Here is a 19,273-nt window from a genome sequence, read left to right on the forward strand (position 1 = left end):
CAACAGCAGAAATGCAAGACTTAATTTAAAAACACACACACACCAATTTCTCTGTGGTCCAAAGAGATCTAAGACAATATAGTTGGCCCTCCATATCCACGGATTCTGCTCCCAAAGATTCAACTTTGAAAAAGTTTTTTAAAAGAAAAACCCAAAAAGCAAATCTTGGTGTTTGCCATTTTATATAAGGGACACTACACTATTGTATATAATGGGACTTGAGCATCTGGAACCAAACCCCAGCAGATACCACTGGCCCACTGTATTTCAGGCACATCCTCAAAAATTGTGACTATAGTATACAGAGCAGCAGGTAATAATAATAGGCTAGAAAAGACCAGAAAACTGGTAAACACAATTCAAACATTGGTGAGGCCTGCCAAAATATATATAACGTTTTTTCAGCCAGCATCAAAATAGCATCAAAGGCCAGAACAGTCTACGGTACAACAGTCCACAATATCAGCCATCTGAATGAAACAAGGAACAAAGGGATGGGTTTTGGGTGCTTCCAGATGAAGATCAAAGCACAGCTATTTCCTTTTCTTCTCCTTAACAGATTTTTTTGTCTTTTTTTCTAGGAAAAAAAAATGCATTAAAAGCAGCAGTGGAGAAACATAGGAGGACCCCATGGAAGATGTACCTGGCCCACTTTTAAAATTCCATGAATGAGGCGGGATGACTGTAACAGGTAAATCTCACCTGGGCACACCTTAGCCTTCCCCACTCTCCCCTTCCACCACTTAACCAGCTAGTCAGCTGTGTTTGGAGTTTCTAATCAAGGTTTATATAAAAGGACTATTCAGAGGTGGTTTGCCAGTGCTTTCTCTGAAATACAAATGGATACAAGACCTAATATTTCCTGGCAGTCTCCCATTCAGCTATTACCTAAGTCTGTCCTTGAGAATTTTTTTGTTAAATACTGCAAACTTTAATCTTCTTATAAAGAGAAGCAGATTCTGTCCACAGAATGAAAGTGGTAAGAATAACAACTCTGCATTCTCTGAATGTGAATCCTTACGTAGTCAAAACAGTACCATCAACACAAAGAGTCTATCACCAGGGCTGGGCAAGGGCCAGAGTCACAATACAATAGAAGCCAAGGTGACAAAACTCAGGTTGTCGTACTTTGGACACATCATGAGAAGGCATGAATCATTGGAAAAAATAGTAATGCTAGGAAAAGTAAAGGGAAGTAGAAAGAGAGGAAGGCCACCTGCAAGATGGATGGACTCTATTAAAGAGATCATGAGTATGAGTTTGCAGGAGTTGAGCAGAGCAGTGGAGGACAGAGGTTCTTGGAGATGTCTCATCAGCAGGGTCGCCGTGGGTCGGGATCAACTCAAGGGCAGTTAACAATAAAAGAGGAAGACAGTGTCATGTGGAATGTGCTGGGAAAAAGGTATCACTGTGCAAACAGAAGCATTTTGAACTGCAACATCTTGTTGCAGGTCCCATTTGTGACCTGTATTTTCAAAAGGGGGTAACAATACCAAATGTTAGCACTGTATTTAAGAAATATGAACACACAGTTATCCCAAAATGGGATGGAAGGACTAAATTTCATATAAAAAGGGCACATCATGCTTCTCTGCCACCCTGTCCCTTATGCTAATGTTAACATCAGTTTATTTTAACTATTCAACTGAAGGAAAAATGAGGAGGCCCCAGAGTCTTTTCTGAGGCAGTCTGTGAGGTCACTGTTGGTATTCATGCATGAATGAACCATTCAGTGTAAAAATTTGATTTTCTCTCCTTCCAAAGGAGAACAATGCCTCATAGTACTACAGGCATACCTCAATTAACAAAGCCTCTGACAAAGAAATTTCTTTTTACATAAGGTTTTAATGCCTGACCAGCCCCCAACCCCCTTTCTTCATCATCCTCTGTCTACCTAGAAGGGTTTTAACAGCAAGAGCATGAGAACTATGGTGAAGGAGTATATTTTATAAAGTATTTGAAAGGCAAGATATAAAAATAAATAAATATGTAAATGGGTGGAGAAAATGGGTACCATTTGCAGGTTTTCATCTCAGGAGCCAATTGAATAGTTTCATATTAACCCTCTAAGGGAAGGATGATCACCTGCAGCCTACAGAGCTGAATTTGCAAGTACTCTTTCCTGCAACACAGGGAATGCTTTTACTACTCTTGATATGAACAAAATGTGGTTTATCAACTCTGCGCCTCAGCTCTGCTTAGTTATGACTAACTCCAAAGAGGAATGTACATTCTTAAAGCAATTCGAGTTATTTTTGGCTGTCATTGTCAAACAGATTTTCCTTTCAGCACAGCACAATTTATTTAGGATTATTCAAGTCCTGGATATGCTGATACAGCAAAACGAATAAAGGCAGCAATCATTTTTCTACAAACATGTCTCAATGAGTGATGACTGCCCAAGTGTTAAGATGGACAGAGACGTCAATGCTGGGTTAATTTTCAGGGGGACAGCTTGCCAATGCACAATGGTTGACCTTATATGCAAAATCCACAAGCAGCAGCAAAAACTGATACCTGATCATTCAAAACAAACCAGGCATTGGCAAAACACTGGCATTCAACCAACTAAAGCGCTTGGGAAAATCACAAAAAGTAGTTGGGCTAAGATGATGGATCCATTTAATCACCAATTTTGGAAGGATGCTTTTACGCCTAGTTAAGAACCAAAAAACAGTATTTTGACTAAGGCCCCCCCAGATGGAGGCACACCAACCAAATGGCACAGCCTCTGCGAGGCATAAAAAGAACCATGCACTGCGCATGGGATGCCTTCGCCGCCCTCGTGTGCACTGAAGACATACATGCGGTATGGTGCTGTTTGGATGCTGTGCCAGGTGTATGACATCATGGCGGCCCCCGTGTGGATGCGGGGCTGCCATGATGACGTATTTATAGGGCTCAGGAGCATGCGGACGCTCCGCTCTCCCAAGCCCTAAAATCGGCCCTAGGCCGGTGCTTTGTGCCAGTCTGTACCGGGCCCATGTCTCTACCATTACTAACCTAGGACCCTTTCACACTTCACAGTTACAGCACTATGATTCCACTTTACTTGCCATGGCAAATCTTATAGATTCCTGTGATTTCTAGGTTTTTGAGCCACTAGATCTCTCTGGCAGAGAGTTCTAAATGTCCCTTCCTAAACTGCAAATCACATGATTCCACAGAATGTTGCCATGGCAGTTAAAGGACAATCATAGTTCTATAAGTGTGCAGTGTGAAAGGGCTCATGGCCATTTTCTCTAGTTCACCTGTGTACACACACCTCATTTCTGAATGTCAAAAACCAGAATGAAAGAATCTGGTATTCTTTATCTTACAAGCACTCTCTCAGATGTTTGCTTGAAATCGGTAGTCAACATGGCAAGGGGTTATTTAAAATCTTGTACATAATAATATGGTACTTTTGCTGCTATGTTCAAAATAAAATCTTAGACTGCCGATGAAAGCTGCCCGCCTTTTCCAAGTGTCTGCTATCCTTTTTAAGAGATAAATCTGAATAATCTTGTTAATCTGACATTGTGATAGGGCAGTAGTCCGAGAAAGAAAGAATTCCACAATGCAAGATAATTCAGAAAAAAATAAAGCAAACAATTGACTATACAGTATAGCATTAAAATAAATATAAAGTAGAAATTAAACTACATACAGTAAGTTGTTATTAATCCTCCAGATGGCTTTGATTTCAGCTCCCAGAAGTCCCAGTCAGCTTTGTCAGGGATTCTGGAAGCTGAAGTCCAAAGCAATGGTTCTATTGAGAACCACTGACCTACAGAGCAAACATCTAAATCTTGAAACTGTTTTAACAGCTTGTTGAAATGCATCTATGAAACCAGTTACAGGCTAAGTTTCCCTTATCCAAAATGATTGGGATCAGAAGTGTTTTGGATTTCAGATTTTTTAAGATTTTGGAATATTTGCATATACATAATGAGATATCTTAGAGATGGGACCCAAGTCTAAATATGAAATTCATTTATGTTTCATATATATTTTACACACATAATCTGAAGATAATTTTATTTTTGTGCATGAAATAAAGTTTGTGTATATTGAACAATCAGAAAGAAATGGAATCATTGTCTCAGCCACATGGGAACAATTTTGGATAGTTAATGAGGACACATTTCTTAAATCAGATACAGTGTATCTGTGGGTGTATATTATATTGTTCTTTGTTGCAGATGACAGGCACCATCCTACAGAAGGCTTCTCTTCATTCTCATACAATAAATTGAATATGTTTTTTAAATGGGTATGTGCTGTGAACTGATGTGATATGATAACCCTGTTTAAATATTTGAAAGGATATATTATGGAGGGAGCAAGCTTGTTTTCTGCTGCTCCAGAGAACAGGACTCGGAACAATGGATGCAATCTACAGGAAAAGAGATTCCACCTGAACATTAGGAGGAATTTCCTGATGGTAAGGGCTGTTCGACAGTGGAACACGCTTCCTTGGAGAGTGGTGGAGTCTCCTTCTATGGAGGTCTTTAAACAGAGGCTGGATGGCCATCTGTTGATGATGCTTTGATTGAGAGTTCCTACATGGAAGGGGTTGGTCTGGATGGACCTTGTGGTCTCTTCCAACTCTACGATTCTATGATTCTATGATACAAGTCTCTCCATCTAGAAACAATATATGCCTTTGACTTCACTATTACCACTGTATATACTCATCTATATAAATCCAGAAATTTTAGTCAAAAAATTGATCCAAAAAACCTGAATCGACGTATCCATAGGACAATGTAAGTACTGTAATTTAACTCTTATTTAAAAAGGAGCCATCCCTTTTTAAAATGGTAAGAGCCTGGAAGCACTGATCTCTCTCTATTCTCTCAACCATCTAGCCTTTAGGGCGAGCAAAAACAGTTATGTCTGCTGGAATTTTGTAAGTTCTTTGGTACTGTTTTCTGTTGCTTTCTCCTTTAGATATTTTGATAGATGTCTCTAGGTTTTCCCCTCGCCTCATCCACGGATCATATAAAAATCTGTAATTTTGGCCCCAAAACCTGTCCTCAACTTAAACATGAGGTTGACATATAGCCGAGTATATACGGTACTTTATATAATGATGCGGGTTCCATTAATCCCTTGATTATTCTATGAAACTAATTAGATTAATCACTTGACATTTCTTTAACCAGATGACAAACCTACTAAAAAAACTCATATAGCATAATATTAATTTGATTTGATTACAACCATACTCTTGTATAGTTTCTATGCATTCCACCGAGGGTTTAGTAAAAGAACATCTGCATGGATACAGTTTGTTGTTTTTAATTTAGACAAATCATCTTGTTGCTGTATGCTTTCAAGTTGTTGCCAACTTATAGTGAGCCTATCATAGGGTTTCCTTAGCAAGATTTCTTCATAGGGAGCTTGCTTTTGTCTTGAGGCTGAGTGAATATGACTAACCCAAGGTCACCCAAAGAGTTTCCATGCCTGAGTGGGGATTTGAACCCTGGTCTCCAGAGGCATAATCTAACACTCAACCCATTATACCATGCTAGTCTATATACACCTCAATAATGGAGTTTTGATGCAAAATCTCAGTTAAAATGAACAGAATTGCTTGAGGATTTCCTTGTTGCTGCCTGTTTTTAAAAAACAACATTGAAAGCAAGTGCCATTGCTATTCTCCCTCTCTAAAATTAGGTAAACCTCCATATGGCTTCTTCTTTGAAAAGCTGTAATCCTCCCCCCCTCAAATGTTGACTGAGATTCTGGCAGTTCTTCTTTAAACATTAAGCCTAAAATATAAACAAACAGATCCCGCAATCATTCATCTGAAAGATTTCTCCTCTTTTATTTTTCAAAACAGAGCCGTCTATAATAACTTAGAATAAACATAAACTCAGATTGTCGTAGTGCAACCTATAATCCACTTGATGGAGGGGAGGATGAAAAATGTTGCCACCCTGAAGAAGCACCGTTTGATTTCTGGCAGAGTTGCTAAAAAAAATCAGGCTGGCACATAATCCGGCACGGAGGGAGATGGCAGTGTTTCCGCATCACCCCCACAGTTTTGAACATGATGGAAAAGAACAGATATAAGGCACAGCTTCTGAGCTAGAAAGTCTACAGTGATGCTCTTCATGGTAGCATCCAGCAACTTGGCACAGAGTGAAGGGAAACCAGAGACACAGGCTACATCCGCACTGCAGAAATAATCCAGTTTGACACCACTTTAACTGCCATGGCTCAATGCTATTGAATTATAGTTTGTTTGTCTAGCTCCACTCTGGTGCCACAAACTACTATTCCCATTGAAAAGAAAGGAGGAAAAGTCATAGTTGTATTGTCACATGTTTGTTTCGACGAAGGTGTTTGTTTTTCCTCTGTTGCTCAGAAGTCATCACCATGGTTCATTCCTTGTTTCTAATGACACAAGTGGGTGTGCGTTGACATTTCCTCCTATTCAGAATGATATATGGTATTACTCACTCTACTAGCTGGCTTTCTAGCCCTGTAAACAAATATGAACAGCAAGAAGAAGGAATCAAAAGCCTCTAAATTAAGTGAACTGGTGAACAAAATTAATTTATGTCTTCCCAAGGGAGAGTTTTTCTGTAGTGGCACAGATAGTTATACTTCATCTTCATCACTTTGGTCATATACAAATAGTAGTCAACAGTAGTTTTCCCTTTACAACATCCAATGTACAAAGCAACTTTAATGGAGAATAGTATCAGCTTTCATAAAGTGAGAAATGGACTTCCACTGCAAGGTATATTCCATGCAGGCCAGGATATATCTTCCAATTCATCATCTCCCAACTTGAATTACCAGATAGACTTACTATCTGAACATATGGATTGATCAACTGATGTGGAACAGTGGAACAACTCATTTTCCTAGTCTAGTCTAGTCTCTAGGTGTGCAAATTGTTCACATATTCTGCTATCTTCAGCTTCCATTACTATGGATGAGGCTTCCTCAACATGCAAATTTTCTATGCACAAGGCAATGTTGCACTATTTATGTGTGAATGAACATGCAGTCTTGTCTCAGTTGCTACCTGAGAATGTTCAGTCTAGGAAATAAAAATGTTATCACTTTTTTCTGCATACTCTAGGCATAGACAAGTTTGCTCTTGTCTTTCTTAGAAAAATGGCTCCACTCAAAGGCTAAGCAGCCTGGAACTACCTGACTTCCTTTCACTTAATATCCTCATTCATCCCCCCTTTTTTTCTGTCAGCCAAGTTTTGGAACAATTCCTTAAATGTATATTAATAACTGGGTGCTATGCACCAGATCCTGATTGACCCTGGATGCTAAGCAGGGTCAGCGCTTATTAGTACTTGGATGGGAAACCTCCAGAGAATATCAGGTGCTGTAGGCTGTATTTCACTGGAAGGAACTGGCAAAAACCACCTTTGAGTATTTGTTGCTTAAGAAAACTCTATAAAATTAATGGGGCCACCATAAGTCAACAGGCAATTTAACAGCATGCGCATGCATGTATACATACATACACACACAACTGTGAGCTTGATAACCTAATCCTCTTTTGCCATACTGAATTACCATTCATTTTTCTCCTTTTTATCCTGTGATAAAGGTAAGTGAAACCCTCTAAAGCACACCGAAGTGTGAACCCAAGAGAATGCAAAAGTTACTTATGTGGACTATAGCTCCCCAAGTCTCTCAGACAGCATGGCCAGTAGTAGTCTCAAAAGGTTTTTTGGGCAAAAAATTTAGGGCATCCAGTGGAATTAGATAAATGGGAAAATGCATGGGGGAAAACATTAAAATATACAGTATCACAAACACCGAGAGAGAATTGGTACAAAATGTTATTTCAATGGTATCTGACCCCAGCAAAAATTTCAAAAATATATAAGAACACCAATAACAAATGCTGGAAGTGCAAGGAAGAAATTGGAACTTTTTACCACTGCTGGTGGTCATGCAATATAGTTTTAAAATATTGAATGACAGTCAACAACACAATTAACAATATCTTATCTATCAAAATGCAAAAGCAACCTGAAACCTATTTGTTGAATATGATCGATAAAGAATTTGAAACTAAATTTGGAAAATTACTTTTTTATCTGATAACCATGGCACGAGTAGCCTTTGCCCAAAAATGGAAATCTGAACATGTTTCTAGCAAAGAAGAATAGCTATTGAAACTATTTGACGCAATGGGAATGAATAAATTAACCCAAATTTTAAATGAGAAACAAACCAATAATATGAAGAACGATTGGCAACTAATACACAACTACCTAATCAAGATATGGAGGATTTAAAAAGAAAAATTAAAAAGCAAAAGAGATGTAATTTCCTTTCTTGACCTCAGAAACATATGTAATGAAGAGAATAAACTAAACTGAAAGAAAAATAGAAGATTAAGCCTTAGTAGGGAGGAAGAGAATTGTGCAAGGCACAGACCACCCAGCCAAAAACAGGTAGAATATACAAGGAAGAGACCTGCAAAAATAGATTGTAGGAATGTATAGACTCCAGACTAGCAAGTTAAGAATTAGAATGATTAGGACAGAATCGACTCTAATTAATTAATCAAAATAAAAATATATATATAAGTGAGCCTTGCATTAACTGTAATGCATCTATAACAATTTAAGTAGATGTGATCTGCAATACGTATTAATGTTAGAAAGTCAGAAATAGAGGGATAGATAAATTGGCAAATGATGGGTAGGAAGTACTGTATGAATGATGATGAGGAGTAGAAAGTTTAAGTAAGTGAATGAAGGTCAGAGTAAGTGAACTGAGAGTGAGAGACTGAATGAATGAACTGATTCAGATTGTATGGGTAAATCAAAGGTAAGAAGAAAAGAAGAAGGAAGGGAAGAAGAGGTAGGAGAAGAGCAGAAACAAAGGAGAGTGAGAAAGAAGGGGAAGAAGGGAAAGTAGGAGAAAGGAAAGCAACCGAGAAGGGGAGAAGGAAGGTAACAAGTGCATGGGAAGAAAGAAGAAAATATCAGAGGGCCTTTATTGCCAATATATGGATGGACTACAGGGTGGTATAGATACAGTTACAGGTAAAGTAGAAGATGAGTAGGTATGTATTTATGAGTATGTGTATGTATTTTTATTATGATATAACTTTTTTCAACAATGTACGATGTATGAAACTATTTTTTCCTTTTTTCTTTTTTGTAAAGATTTTAATGATTTAATAATAAATAAATAAAAATTTAAAAAGGGTTTTTCCCCCTCAGTTCTGGTAAACATTACAACTACTTAACTGCTTGTCTACCACCACTGTGTTGCTATTAACTACCATCTAGTCAACTTCAATTTATGGCAATCCTAATAATGAGAGACCTCCAAGTCACCCTGTCACTAACAACAGTGCTCAGCTCTTGTAGACTCAGAGCCAAAGCCTCCATGATTGAGTCTATCTATCTATAATGCCGCCTTCCCCATTTCCTACTACCTTCTGCCTTACTAAGCATTGTTGTCTTTTTCTAATGAGCCAGGTCTTCTTATGATGTGTTAAAAATACAATACTCTCATTTTAGTCATCTTGGCCTGTTACAGACAGCCAAAATAAAGCTGCTTCGAGTCACAGTGGAGGTATGGTGTTTCAATGATGCATATGTCTTAAGAGTCCAGAAGTCACACTAAAGCCACGCTCCAGACTGGAGCGTGGCTTTGGTGTGGCTTCTGGACTCTTAGGACGCATGCATCATTGAAACACCATACCTCCACTGTGACTCGAAGCAGCTTTATTTTGGCTGTCTGTAACAGGCCCTTGTCTTCCAGGAAGAGTTCAGGCTTCATTTGCTCTAGGAGCCATTTATTTGTCTTTTTTGCATCACTTTACTTGTGTGGGAGATTAATGCAATGGTCTCTTGTTATTAAAATCTCAGGTGTTCCCTTTTGTGGGGATTCAGCTATATATTGAGTGTTCTAATCTGTGGGCCATTGTTTTGTTTTCCATGTTTGTTGACAGATTTTATTTAGAATTTGAGTGGATTCTGTCTCTGTTGCTTATACTATTTAATACTGTCTTAAGGGGGGGAGGGATAAAGGGTTTTTAATTGTCACATTTTATATTTTACTGTTGTTAATCGCCCGGATTGGTTTGCCAGAGGGCGGTATACAAATAATTATTATTATTATTATTATTATTATTATTATTATTATTATTAACAACTCTATTGATATGCCATTTGTTCCTGGTGATTTATTTCCCCCAAGTGCTCTGAGTGCAGCTTCCACTTAACATTCTAAAATTTTGGGTTCATTGTCAAATGGTTATTCCTTGAATGAATCTATCATCCTTTCATCTTTTTTTAAATATAGTTCTTCAGTGTATTGCTTCCACTGTCTCTTTATTTCTTTTGATCATCCAAGGTACTTTCCTGCTGGTTGTACAGCATCCCCCTGATGGTTTAAATTTCCCTTTGAATTCCCAGACCTTGTGGAAGAGGTCTCTTGTTCTACACTCTGTTGTTGTGGTCTACTTCTCTTAATTGATTATTATAGCAGTTTTCTTTATTCCTGCATTCAGAGTTCTGATCCTATTTTCCCCTTTTTACTTTTGCTTCTCTCATCTGTCCTTAACCGCTTGAAGAGTTTCATCTGTCATCCAGTGGGACTTCTCTTTCTTTTTGGCTAAATATATTGTCTTTTTGTTTTCTTTCCTCACAATGTCCCTGACTTTGGGTCCAGAGTTCTTCAGTCATGGATAATTAGGCTTAATAGTGCAAATCTATTTTTTAACATTATCTTTAAATTCTAAAGGGATTTTCTTCAGGTTACTTTTTGACACACTGATTGGTTTAAAGTTCTTCTTTAGCTTTATTCTAATTTTTGATAATCAGTATTATTCATGGTCTGGGTCACAATCTACTCCTGGTCTTGTTTTTACAAAGATAATGGAGCTTCTCCTTATTCTCTTTCCACTTATGTAGTCCATCTGATTTGTATATTGGTCATCAGGTGATATCCATGTATACAATCACTTCATTGATTGGTGGAAGAATGTTTTTGCAATGAACAAACTTTTGGCTTCAGAAAATTCAATCAGTCACTCTCCTGCTTCATTTCTTGATTGCAAGTCTAATTCTCCTACAGTGTTTGGTTCGGCTCTGTTTCCTACTTCTGTATCCCAATCATCCATGAATGCCAACATGTCCTGTTTTGATGTGCAATCCATTTCCTCCAGGATTCCTTTGTACAATCTTTAAGTCATTTTCTCTTCTGCCACTTCTACCTTGAATTATGGTTATATTAACCATATATTAAATCAGGGATTTATTTTATTTATTTATTATGCTCCCTTTCCCCTGGTGTAGGATCCAAGGCAGCTTTTGCAAAATATTTGCTATTAATGCCACCCCATTTCTTTTTAGGTTATCATTTCCCAAGTAAAACGCTGTGTAATTATCTGACTCAAAATGTCCCATTCCTGTGTGTTTCAGCTTGCTCACCCCAATATTGCAATTTTTTATATGTTCCATTTCTTGTTTTAAAATGCCTAGCTTTCCCTGATTCATTCTTCTCACATTCCATGTCCCTATAATATGTGTTTTGCAGCTTCAGACTTTCCCTTCACCTCTGAGCAGGTCAATTGCTGAATACCGTCTTGGCTTAGTCTAGTGTCATCATTAGCCACATCACTACTTGTAATTGTCTTCTGCTCTTCCCCAGTAGCTCACCGAATACTTTCCAACCTGCGAGTCTCATCCTCCACTCTTGTTTCATTTTGGACCATCTTGTCATAGGGTTTCCGAAGCAGAAGTCTTCAGAAGTTGTTTATCATACTGCTGCTAACCAATAGCTGTTTGGCACATTTAATTTCGCTTCTGAACAAAAGCCTATCTGACATAAGAGACCCTACCAGCAGCAGTGCTACCACTAGTATAGCCTCTTGTCTCACAGAAGCAAGCAATCCCACCACCATGAAAAGGTAGTGCTGCATTGGGTCACAATGTGTAGCTCTGGTTTTCTGAAGAAAAAGCAGCACAAAAAAAAGCCACTCTGATAGCCTTGGCTGAAAGCGTGGAATGAATGAATGAATGAATGAATGAATGAATAAATAAATAAATAAATAAATAAATAAATAAATATTATTATTGTGATTTTTGTGTTGGACAAGTACTCTGGAAGACCAAGGTTGGAATCCCCACTCGGCTATGGAAACCTACTGAGCCAATCCACTGGGTGACCTTGGGCAAGTTTCATTCTCCCAATCTCAGGGAAAGACAAATGGCAAACCTCTTATCTGAACAAATCTTGCCAAGAAAACCCCATGACGGATTCGCCTCAGGATCGCCATAAGTTGAAAAAAACTTGAAGGCACCACAACAAACCTTAGATAAGTCACATTCTCTCACCCTGAAGAGAAGGCAATGATAAACCTCCTCTGCATCAATTCTGCCAAGAAACCCCCATGTCAGGTTTGCCGTAAATTGGAAACGGCTTGAAGGCACAAAGCAACAACAACATAGTGCTATAGCATTTGTGCTCTTTATCTCAGTTTTAAAAGTCTACTGGAGAAACCAATGGTTTCAAAATGAATTTATTAAGTCACAACATATTAAAATCAATAAGGCTTTTCTAGCGAGATTAGATCTGAAATGGAAAATAAATACTACATACCCTTATTTCTTCCAAACTGAAAAATATTTTTCAGTTACCAAAAGATGATGAAGAAAAATGTACCAACTGACATTCGTCAAGAAAATAGTGTGGTGGGATGCAGAGAGGCAATGCTATGTAGAAAGCTGTTTTATTTGCTTTTTTTGCCAGAGGTCCGCCTATGGCTGTCCTGGAAATGACACAATAAATGTCATGGGCAAAAGGGATGTAAATATCTCTGGCAACAGATTGCAAGCACTGCTTTGAAAATGATTTAACTGTGATGAGATTACAGCATCCTGGTCCACAAGATTATGTAGATTTATTTTGAAAAATTTATTTCTCCACTGACACAGTAGACGTCATTCCATAAGTTCTACAGATCTACACTCACACTGTATTCCTTTATAAATGAACATATCAAGAGTGTAGCTTTTCAGCCTCCAGGGATGTTGTAGGTGGCCAAATGCCACTTCAGGGGTAAAACACATCAGAGAAAGACACCTGTTCTTCAGATCCAGATTGTTTTCACTGTTCTGTTAATAACACCTCTGTCATGGATAGGTTGCATCATTTTTACAGAGGTAGAGGACCAGTTCAGCTGATCTGTCCTCCTCCCCTCATTCATTCAACTGATTTTCAGATGTCTCTGGCGGATTTTCCTGTGGACAAGATTGGTGTTCCTGTTGATGTTCTGGTCAGTCTCCAGAATCTGGAGTTAACCTGGATACTGATGCAATTGCTATTAGTCATTATCTTCCATGGATGCAGCCAAACTGAACTACACATGATGAACTGGAGAAATTATTGGAAGGCAAATGGAGAAAAACTCACATTGTGTCTGACCGAACACCATCTGAAAGCCTTCAGAGCTAACAACACTGAAGAACCTTACTTACTCCATCACCACCACTGTTTCTATGCAGTGCCAATTTTCTAAACTGTGAGGGGGATTTTTCATCTTACCTTTTCCTCTGAAGACCACTGTAATGTTTTAGCTTGACTTTGCAGTCACAATGTGAGCACCGCTAGGCTATTTCTTATTCAGTTCCAACATGCCCCACATAACACTAATGAAAACTAAGCAGCAGCTTTTCAGATATTGCATCTTTTCCCACATTAAGAAATAATGGTGATGATAACAGACACATAAAGGCAATTTTGCCTCTGACACGAGCTGAATCAAAACTGTGGTTCTACCTAAAAGAGGAATTTGTCTTATCTCATCCCTTTATGTCTTCATGGTGCCCCATACTGCCTTTTCATCTAATTTAGGAAACCAACTGGCACATGCATGTAGAACTCTGGTTCAAGTACGGACATCTGGAACACTATAAATTATTTGTCTCACTGTTGAACTGCTCAATATCCATTGTTCTAAAGCAAATGCTTAACCAAATCAAACTTATGTCTAATTTACCTGGTACTGCACCATAAATTGACCTAATTCTCTTTCTTTCTTTCTTTCTTCCTTTCTTTCTTTCTTTCTTTCTCCCCCCCCCTCTTTCTTTCTTTTTTTTTTACATCATCCTTGTTGTCTCTTTACTCAGCCTGTAGTCGCTCTTTCTCAACGGCTGCTGTACACAACAGCTGTTGTTGATTTCTGCTGGAAATGCTCTGCTGATACTTTTTGCAAACAGACAGTTGTATTATATATGGTCTAGTAGCATTCCTACAATGGGCATTGTTCCTTCCTTGTGCAGCAATGCATTAGTGAAATTTTTGTTAATTTGATTCTGAAAAAACATGGCAAAGCCATCAATACTTCCCGATGCCCGGTGCCTAGAGAATGAAGTTTCTGTGAAACCATTCTAAAATCAAAATGGAAATACAAGGATCTTCAGATTAATTGCTTTTGCCCTTTGAAGATATTTTGTTAAGGTGCACCTGTGTTCACCATTTATTTCTAGGCAACAGATTACATCATTGACACCTAGAGGAAATCTTCCAGAAGGAGACTACTGTGAAAATTTTGTAGTATATTTATCCAACATAAGTTTAATTGGATTTATCTTTAATTCAATTAAAGAGAAATTGCTCCTGAAAGGAAATGTGGAGCAAGGGAGACAAATGGCCACAACACATTTAACTTAGTTGGAGTACTGCTTTACTTTAGGCTATTAATTCATTAGTACACTGTAGCCACACTTTAATTCTCACTAAGTAGTTCAGGTCATCCTGACAAGATTGTTCAGTCCACAATATAAAAAGGTACTTACCATCCTTTCTTCCATTCGGAAGTTCTCTGCCTTTTCCTTCAATAAATGTAGAACATTTTTTCTGATCAATAATGCTGACCATTTAACATTTGGATGAACTTTTAAAAAATCCAACAACTTTTATTATAGAAATACAGCCAACCTGCATCAAGTGATCTGATGATCTCTTTAAAAATAAAATTATGCTTTTGCCAGTTCAAACTAAAATCAGAGATTTTATTTATTCATTTATTTATTTTGCTGCCTTTCCCCTGGTGTAGGACCCAAGACAGCTAAAATGCTAAAAATAAACAGAAAGCCAATAACCTAACACAGTGGGACCTTCCCATCCACAGGGGTCAGCTCCAGGTCCCCCACGTATGAGAAAAAAATGTGGATGGTTGTGCCCCATATTATTCACATCTGCATGCATACACGACCATTGAATAATATGGGGTGTGGTGAGCTGTGGGTGTTCCAATCCGCAGATCACTAGCCTGCTGATCCAGCGGTCCCAATTGTGTTAAAATATAATTAAGCAAATTATCATATTAAAATGTCATTACATTTTTTAAAATATGAAATCATTTAAAAACATAATAATAGAGTTAAAAATACAGTATACAAATAAAAATGATTCTCTCCAGCTACTGAATCATTACATGTATGCATGAATAGAAAAATCATTGCCTGCCAGTGAACTAGCAGGAGAGAGACAGGCAACCTAGCCTCCCATGAAAGGAAATTTCATAGCTTGAGAAGAGTCACTGAGAAGGCTTTCCCTAGTGTCCTCATGTGATGGTGGTGGGATGTTAAGATTCTGGCAGGCTCATATACAGAGATTTGGTCTTTTTGGCTGCAGCCACATGGCAGAATTAATGCAGTTTGGCCCCTCTTTAATTGTCATGGCATCATCCTGTGGAATCTATAGCAATAGGGCTCCCTGACAAAGAAGGCTAAATATCACACAAAACTACAAATCACAGAATTCCCTAATTCCAGCTCTCTGACAACAAAGGCTAAACATTTCATAAAAATACCAATTTAAAAATTCCAGAAGTCATCTCAAACTGCATTAATTCTGCAATGTAGATGCAGCCTCAGATCATCTGAATCTAACCTGCATAGAACTTTAAAGATCATGACCAGCACTTTGAATGCTGCCCACAAACAAACTGGTAGCCAGATGTTTCAACAGAAGATGTTTCAACAAGAGAGTTATATGTTCTTTGTAACTAACTTTAGTCAATATACTGGCCATAGCATTTTGAACCCATTAAAGTTTTCAAAGAATTTCCAAAGGCAGTCCCACCTAGAATGTGTTATAATAATTCACATGAAATATAATCAAGGCATGTTTCACCGTACCCAAACCTGACTTCTCTAGAAACGGCTTCAGCTCACATTTTAGTGTTAACTGTGCAAATGGACTTACAGCCATCCATGAAATATGGTTATTTAGGGTCATAACTGTATAGCACAACCAAGCTGTGAGCCTGAGATTTCAGGGGGAGTGTATTCCCATCCAGCACAGGCTGATTCCTATTCCCTGATATGCCTTTCAGCTGACCAGAAGCACATCTGTCTTGTCTGGAGTAAGCTTCAATTTGTTCGCCCTCATTCAGTTCATTACTGATGATAGACATTGGTTTAGCATCAAAAGATCTTCCTTGGAATTAGATGGAAAGGAGAAAAAAAGTTAGGTGTCTTCAGCATACTCATGATACCAAACCCCAAAACTCCAGATAACCTCTCCCAGAACTTTCATGCACATGTTGAAGAGCACAAGGGACAAAACCAAATCACTCTAGCTACCTTTAAAAGCCAGGAAGTTCAAAGGCTCAGTACACATGAGGTGGCTCCCATCTCTCCAGGGATCCTGTCCACATCCTTAGGCTGCACAAATTGGAACATATTGATTACATTCACTGGAACTGTATCAGCTACAACATCTAAGTCCACATAGATCTAAGCAATTTTGCCTGCAAAGTGTCTTGCAAATTCTTCACAATTTTGCCTAAAAAGTATCTTGCAAACTGAGATGTCCATGTTCTCTTCCTGTGAGGCAGAGTGTAAAAAGCCCCTGCTCACTCAAGACAGCACTGCCGAATGACATTATTCAGTTATAACGGCAGCAAAGAAGTATGCTTTCTTTGCTGCCACCACTGCCACAATGTAGTTTTTCCAATAGCCTCTAGCTTATGTTCAGAGACAGACTCACTCTATGTTTTCCACCTGGGCATTCTAGTCTCTGTCCCACATTGCATCTAGTAAACCAGACATATGGCTCTATTCAGTGAGAAGAAACACATAGGAGAGACCATGCCCATCACCCTGGCCATTTTCCTGTTCTAGAGATCGTCAAAGGCTTCAACAGGATCACCTGCCAAGGCAACAAGAAACTCCCCAAGAGCCATCAAGAATCCATTTGGATCCATAAGCCTCCTGTGGTGGATGATCAGATCCACACCATTGCATAAGCTTAAGCCCCAGTGAGTCAAAAACCCACCAAGTAGTGATCTTTCAATGCCAACAAAACTATTCAAAGTTCCCCCCACTCCCAGATCACCATCATCCAGCCTACCACAGAAAACTAAGTCCAGAGTGTGTCTTGTAGGATGGATGGTATTGGATATAAATTCGAACAGACCTATGGTCACCACAGAGGACATGATGTCCTGGACCACTTTGAACACAGTGTTTTCATAATGAAGTCTTTTGGCATAAAAAAGAGTGACCTAGCAGTGAATCGAAGACTGCATCCACACTGGAAAAATAATCTGGTTTGACACTACAGTACTTTAGCTGCCATGGCTCAGTGCTATGGAATATTAGGAACTGTAGCTTGTTGAGCAGCACTCTGGTGCCACAACAAACTACATTACCCAGAATTCTATAGCACTGAGCTGTGGCAGTTAAAGTGGTGTCAAACCAGATTATTTCTCTAGTGCAGATGCAGCCCTAGATGTCTCAAAAAACACAAATCTCTGGATTCCACAGACCAGCACTATGATAATTACTGTGGGGTGAATCTGCTATAACTGTGTAGTGCAGTTATGTTCCAGGTCTGTCATCCTAACATTCTTAATTTCCTTTCCCTCAAGTAACACAGACCCTGAACAAGATAAAAACTGATTCTAACCTGAAGTTCCATTTCTCCTGTGTTTTCATCCTTGCTATAAATCAAGCACACACAAGTTTTACATCAAAACATAATTAGCATCAGACTGTCTTAGAAGAAAGCATTAGCTCACCAAAATACAGCAATGGAAGATGCCACATCCTACACATTTTTATATTGCTAAGTGCAGGCCATTGTTTGCAAGAATAAACTATTTTCTAATTTCAGACTCTATCTGCTATTTAACTCTAATTACCTTGAAGAATTTTATCCCTTGATAGATAACACATATACATCAGAAGCAGCAGCACGGCTGTGATACAGAGGTTGTCATGTGCAATTGCTTACGGGTCTATGAGTCATTTCACAACTGAAAAGCAGCCTCTAGTTCCAGGCACTGTAAGTAATCTGTTATCATAGGGTCTTCTTTGACAGTTGTTAAAGACATGAATGAATACAATCAGATTGAGACAGATTCCTACAAAGGCAGTTTTTACTGAAATCTTTTCCATCATAACTCCAGCATGCTAGAAAGCAACAGAAGCATTCAGTTTTAACCTAGCTACCATATATCTGCTCTCAGAAGAGACTCAATGCTCACATTAGCCTGCAATTACCATAAGCCCTATCCAGGCCCCCTGTGGATACCAAAATTCATGAATCTTGAAGTCCTATTAAATACAATGGTGCTGAAAAATGATGTCCCTTATGTAAAATAGCAAAATCAAGGTTTATCTTTTAAAAATAATTTCAAGCCATGAATGGTTGAATTCATCAATAAAGAATCCATGGATACAGAAGGACAACTGTATAATCACTTGCCAACACCTCACCTGTGATTCTATGCTCTCTCTATTCAATGGCTTCCATCATTCCTAAAGCTGTGGTTCTCAAACCTTTTACCCTGGCTGTGACCCCCTTTACAACTACATGCAGATATCATGCCTTCACACACTCAATGTAGTATATGAATAAAAATATTGTGGTTGTTTAGCGTGCATATTTTTGTTCACACATTCATATATATTCATATTTTAACATTTTATAAGGAAATAGCTTTCCTACTTGTCCTTCACCTCCAGGTAGAGGCTCCAAGCACCCTCCTTATTTTTCTCTTCCCCTCCAGGAGAAATAAAAATAGGAAGAAGAGGAGCTGAAGGGGGGGGGATCAGAGCCTCCTAAGTCTCACGGACCCCTTGAGCAACTCTTGCACACACATACCCTTGGGGTCCTGCCCCACAGTTTGAGAACCACTGTCCTAGAGGACTTTCCAGTATCTAACTCTTTTACAGCATAAGAACAAAAATAAAGAAAGAAAGAATATCAAAAGTCAATGACAAATTAACTACTAAAACAAAGGTGGGCAATATGCAGTCCCTGG

At 38.5% G+C, this 19,273-nt stretch overlaps 1 protein-coding gene across 2 annotated transcripts in view; it reads right to left on the reverse strand.

Annotated features, from left to right (window-relative positions):
* Positions 1-19,273, reverse strand: part of TULP4 (TUB like protein 4) — a 125,180-nt gene that overhangs the window by 61,080 nt on the left and 44,827 nt on the right. The window lies entirely within an intron of this gene.

This window comes from Sceloporus occidentalis, unplaced genomic scaffold (genome assembly GCF_023333645.1).
Source record: "Sceloporus occidentalis isolate IW3139 unplaced genomic scaffold, rSceOcc1.0.p SCAF_6, whole genome shotgun sequence".
Classification (NCBI taxonomy): Eukaryota; Metazoa; Chordata; class Lepidosauria; order Squamata; family Phrynosomatidae; genus Sceloporus; species Sceloporus occidentalis.